Source organism: Gopherus flavomarginatus, chromosome 24 (assembly GCF_025201925.1).
Source record: "Gopherus flavomarginatus isolate rGopFla2 chromosome 24, rGopFla2.mat.asm, whole genome shotgun sequence".
NCBI classification, from domain to species: domain Eukaryota; kingdom Metazoa; phylum Chordata; order Testudines; family Testudinidae; genus Gopherus; species Gopherus flavomarginatus.
This window is the reverse complement of record NC_066640.1, coordinates 3,823,924-3,831,337: the sequence shown is the minus strand read 5'-3', so window position 1 is coordinate 3,831,337 and position 7,414 is coordinate 3,823,924.

Sequence of the window (7,414 nt, the reverse complement as noted above, 5' to 3'; positions counted from 1 at the left end):
GAGCGGCTGGGGAGCTGTGAAACCTCCTGTCCTTGAAGGGAAGGGCAGGCGGGGGGGGAGGGCAGAGCGGAGCCGGGACCCCTCACCCAGAGCCCCTCACTCTGAGTTCAGGGCCCCTCCCGTTCTACTTTCTTTGCCTAGTTATTGCCCCCCTGCCTAGCCCCCCGAGGTCCCCTTCCCCCTCCTCCAGTGCCCGCCAGCACAGGCTGCTCCCCACTGCCTGGGGCACCCTCCCTCCTTCCCCAGCCCCAGGGACATGACAGCTGCCTGCGCCGCGCTTTCCAGACACCAGCCATTGCCAGGAGACGCTGTGTCCGGCAACTCCCCGGGGCTCCCGGGACCATGGCTGGGGGGAAGCTCAGGTACTACAGCCCTAGCTGCTCCCAGCAGGAGGGTCACCCCCAGTCCCAGCCTCTCCTCTCCCAGCAGGGGGCACTGTGAGGTATGGGGCAGGAGCACTGGTTGTGGGGGACCCCCCCAGCTCCCCCAGTCCCAGCAGGGATGCTGGGGGGAACAGGGTAGGAGTTCTGCCTGTGGGGCCCCTCCAGCTCCCCCAGTCCCAGCAGGGGTGCTGTGAGGTATGGGGCAGGAGTGCTGGCTATGGGGGACCCCCCCTGTTCCGCGAGTCCCAGCAGGGGGCACTGTGAGGTGGGGCAGGAGCACTGGCTGTGGCGGAGCCAGCAGGGATGTTGGGGGGACAGGGCAGGAGCACTGGCTGTGGGGGACCCCCCAGCTCCCCCAGTCCCAGCAGGGGTGCTGTGAGGTATGGGGCAGGAGTGCTGGCTATGGGGGACCCCCCCTGTTCCACGAGTCCCAGCAGGGGGCACTGTGAGGTGGGGCAGGAGCACTGGCTGTGGCGGAGCCAGCAGGGATGTTGGGGGGACAGGGCAGGAGCACTGGCTGTGGGGGACCCCCCAGCTCCCCCAGTCCCAGCAGGGGTGCTGTGAGGTATGGGGCAGGAGTGCTGGCTGTGAGGACCCCTTGTTCCCCCAGTCAGAGCAGGGGGTGCCGTGAGGTGGGACAGGAGCGCTGGCTGTGACGGAGCCAGTCCCAGCAGGGATGTTGGGGGGCAGGGCAGGAGCACTGGCTGTGGGGGACCCCTCAGCTCTCCCAGTCCCAGCAGGGATGCTGTGGAGTAAAACTTGTTGCCATTGTATTCACTGGACACTTAGTGGAGGGCCTGAGATTTGCATGTGGCAGCGTCCAGGTAGCTGATGGTTCCAGAGCCCATTGTGGGGTGGTAAGATCCCTTCCTGACCTCCGGGCTGCTTTCTCCAGCTCGCTGGCTGAGCACCCTTCTGGGACTGGGCCCCGCAGAGCTACAGCCTGTAAGGAGCACCCTGCCCTACGGTTTGCATGTTGCCGAAAGCAGCCTGTCCACCCCCTTCTCCAGTTGCTGCCCTGTGCCCGCCCCCCCGAGCCAGGCCCAAGGCCGTGGGAGAGGCAGAAACTGGATTTCCTAATGCCTCAAGGCCAGGCTGGGAATGATTCACCAGGCCACAGTCCAGCAAATTGGTTTACTCCAGCTCTGAGCCGCTTCCTTATTGCTACCGGCACAACCTCCTCCTCCCCAGTTCTGTCAGCCCGGCCGGGACAAGGGCCAGAACAACTGGCACGTCATCACTGCCAGCGGCCCACTACCCATGCATCCCCTCGGGCCCAGCCCTGGAAATCCAGCATGTCTGTGCGAGGGGGCTATGCACACGCCCCCCTGAGCACCTGTCCCTCACGCACCGTGCACCTGCACGGGCTGAGCTGCTGGAATAAATGGGCCCAGACAATCCAAGATCTTCACAAGGTCCTGTGGTGAATTGTGGCCCAAGAACAGAGCTCTCAGCCTGCTCAGTCCCATGGCAACAGCCCCATCATTCAGCAACCTGGTTTAAACGTACAGGAAAAGCAACGGACTCCTGGGAAGTGAACGGTGTCTCACTGGAACGTCTTCCCTTTTCCTGTAGCCGGAGAGTGTTTGCAGGGAGCCCCGCTTGACAGTCTCTTAACAATGGCAATAACTGTCCTTTCCGGGAAAGAGACGGTGTCATGGTTCCTGCTGCTGTGACCCTTTGCTCCCGTTTCCTCAAGGACAGAGCAAGTCAAACACGTGCAGCCATGTCTCTGCCCCTTGCTGCAGCCTTTCCGCTGGAGATCCCCGGCCCACTTCACACTCCAAAACCGTCCTGCCGAAGGCTCCCTCCTGGAGACATGGGCTCCATGGACTCAAAGTGTTCCACAGCAACTGGCTGATGCCTCAAAGCTTTTGATGGAGACCAGGTCTGCCATCTGGCCTGCTGGGCTTCTGGCTAGCCCGGGCCCCCCGATTCCTGAGCAGCTGCCCCCCGCAAAGGCTTTTATACAGACCACAGAAGGAGGTGCTGGCGGAACAGCCCATCCCCTCGTTACTTTGTCCACCAATTAGGCTTAATTTTCAGCACTAATTTTGGTTCATTCATGGCTAGCTCCATTCTCTTGCTTGGCGGTCAGGATATGTCATGGACTCACAGATCTTGCCCACTCAAGGCCCTGTGCAGTTTTTGGGGGGGTGTGTGTGCCCCTTTCAGTGAGACAGCCCTTCTCGGGGGTCCACTCTCTCTCAGGGTCAGGCCCCTCCACCTCCTGGAGCTGCACCTCTCTGAACCTCAGCACGTCTGTCTTTGCTGTGGGCCCTCTCAGGGAGCCCACGCGCTCTGGACCCCTCAGGCCTCCTCACCCCCGAAGGGGTTTATGCAACCCTGATCTCTAGACCGGAGTGACTCTCAGCCAGCGTAAAACAGGAGGATTTATTGAGAGTTGAGCACAGCACAGGAAACTCTTAGGGCCTCAGGCCTGGCTTCCCTCAGCACAGCACATCCCAGTCCCCATGCAGCCAGGTGGGCTCTGCCTGCTCCCCATTTCCAGCCCCGAGCCCCCCTGCTTCTCAGCTGGGCCTCCGATATCCCCGGCCTCAAGCCCTGCCTCTGTCCATTGTCTTCTCCCCAGGTAAACAGGGTCGTAAACAGGAAGGCCTGGGTCTCCTCTCCTCTCAACTCTCCTCTGGCTGGAACCGGCTGGTCAGGTCACCGGGGTCCTCTCTCTGCAGCCCATTGTCCTCCCACTAGCCAGAACCAGTTGTGTCTCCTGAGCTGGGTGTCCGGGTCACCAGTCGCTGGGGTCTCCATCCTCCAGACCATCGGCCGGGGTCCCGAGTCCCTCTCCAGTCCTCTGTAACAACAAACTCCCTCTCCCCTCACCTCGTTAAACCAGTAACACCCGGGGACACTGAGTCCCATCCCCTGTGCATGCAACCCACTGGAAAACACAGAAAACCCCAAGAAACCCCTCACTTTGTCACAGGATCTGACACAGCCGCTGGCTGCTAACAGACCTTTGTTTTGGACTGAGCCAATCTCTGGCTGTAACTTTTGCTGATTTTTATCACCAATTTTCTGTCACAGGCTGAGCTGGACTTTTGTTGCCTTAGAGCAGGGGTCCCCAACACAGTGCCCGCAAGCACCATGGCACCCGCGGGGGCATCTAAATGCACCCGCGTCTTGGCCGGCGGTCGAGCATCCACCAAATGCTGCTGAATTTCTGTGGCATTTCAGTGGCAACACCTCTTGATGATGCCGCTTGCCGCCGACAAGTGACATCATTGAGAGGCGTCGCTGCAAAAATGCTGCAGAAATTCGGCGACATTTCAGCGGATGCTCCACTGCCGCCATGGTCCTTCATCTGGTACCCACCAGACAAAAAGGCTGGGGACCACTGCCTTACAGACTCTAGCGTTGAGTCCCCATTCTGTGCCCCTTTTGCATCAGGCCTGGCTAGGCAGTCCCAGTGCATAACGCCCGGGCCGTGGGAACGCTACAGCGCTTAGCAGTAAAGAGAGGTCACAGCACGGGGCAGGAAGCCAGGCAGCAATTTGATCAGCTGGGGTTGGTGCACAAATTCACAGCCACCCGCACAAGTGTACATGCAGTGGGGACATTCACCCCTAGATCCAGACAAGTGCACACCCAGCGTGCAGCTCAGCGAGCACGCGCACAGACACACATACTCGCACAAGCATCGCCACACTGAAGATATACGCATGTGCTCTGGTGTGCGTCCACAGCTGTATTCATGGTGATCGCCTCCATGAGTTAGCAGCAGCGTTCGAACCCAGCACCGCGGCCCGAACCTCTGCCTGCTGTCTGTGGGGGATCGTGCCAGTGCGTGTTAGAAGAATTCCTTGCCACCTAAGCAGCGCTTCCAAGCTGTAGATCGTCAAGCCCATCACAGAGGCGGCTGAGTGTCATTATCCCTGTTATAGAGATGGAGAAACAGAGGCAAACTTGCCCGAGATCCCCCAGCAGAGCCCTGGACTCCTGCTGCCCATCCTGGGTCCTAGCACTGCTTTCCACAGCTTCTGGGAAGGGGCCTGATTGTGTCTGTGGTTGTGTTCGTGATTTTCTTTCCAATGGCTTTTCCTAAGGTTTCAAGGGTGGGCGAGGCTCCCCTGATTTACCCCACCAGCCAGGTTCCTCCCAGCGGTTCCATCATCCAAGAAGTGAAATGCCAGAGTCCTGTTAGCTCACGCCTGTAAGTGGCTGGCTGAGATGTTAAGCTGCAAACCTTCCAAATTCAGATAGACACCAGTGCGTGACCCGGGTCTGTCCTTGGTGTGTGCAGTGCAAGGGTGTGTTATATCCCCCCAGCTAGCGGATAACAGTCAACTACTGCCGCCAGCTGAAGGAGTCACACAGTCCACTTGGGCCTGGGTTCAAATGCTGCTGGTGACTCTAGCTCATCACACAGCAGAGCAGTGGCACGTCTCATCAGCATGTCAGTGCGTGTGCGAGCATGACCACAGGCTGGTGTGCGCTCTGAGCTGCACACTGAGGGGCTGGCTGCACGCTGTGGTATGCATAAGTATACACGAGTGTGCAAATGTCGCTGCACATACAGGTGTGCGTGGCAATGTGAGTGCAGAGCAGGTGGGGCTCAGGGGGTCCATGCCAGCCTTTAGCAGGTGCGTGTCAGAGCGTGCCTGAAGAGGAGGGACACTGAGCTAGGGGGAGAGGTAGGTACGCTGGAAGGTAGGGATAGGGTCCAGAGGGACCTAGACAAATTGGAGGATTTGGCCAAAAGAAATCTGATGAGGTTCAACAAGGACAAGTGCAGAGTCCTGCTCTTAGGACTGAAGAATCCCATGCACTGCTACAGGCTGGGGACCGAATGGCTAAGCAGCAGTTCTGCAGAAAAGGACCTGGGGATTACAGTGGACGAGAAGCTGAATATGAGTCAGCAGTGTGTCCTTGTTGCCAAGAAGGCTAATGACATTTTGGGCTCCATTGCCAGCAGATCGAGGGAAGTGATTTCCCCCCTCTATTCGGCACTGGTGTAGCCTGGAGTATTGCATCCGGTTTTGGTCCCTCCACTACAGAAGGGATGTGGACAAATTGGAGAGAGTCCAGCAGGGGGCAATGAAAATGATCAGGGGGCTGGGGCACATGACTTATGAGGAGAGGCTGAGGGAACTGGGGTTATTTAGTCTGCAGAAGAGAAGAACAAGGGGGGATTTGATAGCTGCTTTCAACTACCTGAAGGGGGGTTCCAAAGAGGATGGAGCTCAGCTGTTCTCAGTGGTGGCAGATGACAGAACAAGGAGCAATGGTCTCAAGTTGCAGTGGGGGAGGTCTAGGTTGGATATTAGGAAACACTTTTTCACTAGTGTAACCCTTCTGCCAGGCCGAATTGATAGCAGCAAGGGCCAGGTTCAATACATAGGAGCCCCTTCCCTACAACGTAATGCAAAACCAGCTCGAGCCCCCACCCAGTGACCTGGGAAAATCTTACACACACCCCTGGGCGCCTCGAAGAGGCAATACTTCTTCTCTCGCAAGCACAAAGTCTCCGTGTAGCAGAAAAGGTTTAATTACATGAGAGAAACAACAAGCATTAAATTGGGAAAACACCTCAACTAGAGTTAATAGACCAAACCGTGAGCAAAGACCCACCCCAGGAAATTGGGCCGTGTCCTTTTCCCTGGGCTCTTGAGTCCAGCAACCCCCAAATCACCCCAAGACACCAAAGTCCAATACCCCAAATGTCCCTAGAGTCCAGCAACCCAAAGATCCCCCACAGTCCCAAAAGTCCCACAATCCAAAAGTCTCTGTCCCAGGTCAGTGCAGCCCCAGAGTTCGAGAGTCTATCTGCAGAGGTCCCCGCCCCTCCAGCCTCGGTTGAAAGGGGCACCTTACGTAGTCCGGGGCCAACTGCCCTGCCTCTCCATGGGGTTCTGCTTCCACCTTCTCCACGAACGGCTCCACTCTACCAGCCACTCCACTCTGCTCCTCCAGCCGTCCTCACAAACTGCTCCACTCCACCAGCTGCTCTGCTCCACCAGCCATCCCGTGACCCGCTCCAGCCATCCCCGCAAACTGCTCAGCTCCGCTCGCTCCGTTGGCCGCTCCACCCATCCCACAGCTGCTCCACTCTGCTAGCTGCTCTGCTCCACAGTATAGCTTCAGGCTCCCCCACTAGTTAGCACAGTACTCAGTGCTCTCAGCTCAGCAATTCCAGCTCTCTAGTGATTACAGCTCACACTAGGGGAGCCCCAGTGCTAGTGCACCATTAGCCCATAGTGAGTTCAGCTCAATAACCTGTGTCTAGATTTTTAAGGGAATCAAAACCCAACTCTGATAGTCCATAGTGGAATTAGTGCTTCTGGCTCATACAAGGAGCCTACACCACCAAACACAAATGCCTACGTGGGAACCCCACGTCCCTTGTCTAGCAAGTGCTATTTAGTTGATGGTGAAACTCTTTATCATAAAACAGTTTCATAGTTCCTTATTTACTTAATCAGGGTGACAACACTTTACTGCTCCTGCCCCAATAACAAAGAAATTGGGGATCCCACAGCTGTGAAAGTAACCATTTTAGGCTGCCATGGGCTATGCTAGGCGGGGTGGGTGTGCCTATGCAAACACGATCAGCCCCTGAAATTCTTTTCCACACTCACCATAATTCACCACCAGATGTCAGGGTAGAGCTCATCCTGACTCTGCTTACCTCAGGAGGGTGAAGCACTGGAATGGGTTCCCTAGGGAGGTGGTGGACTCTCCAGCCTTAGAGGTTTTTAAGGTCAGGCTTGATGGCGCCCTGGCTGGGATGGTTTAGTTGGGGTTGGTCCTGCTTTGAGCAGGGGGTTGGACTAGGGCCTCCTGAGGTCCCTTCCGACCCAGATATTCTCTGATTCTCTGAGGGTGAGGGCTCCAGCTGGGGCAGCCTGAGACCAGAAGCAAGTGTTTGCCGGTTATCGCCCTACACAGCTCTTGCTGCGGCAGGCTCAGGGCTTCCCTAAGCAGAGTGGGTACAAGGAGGCTGAGTTGCTTCCCTGCGTAATGCTGAGCGCAGCCCATAAGCCTGGAGCGGCCTGGAGGAGGCAGGCCAG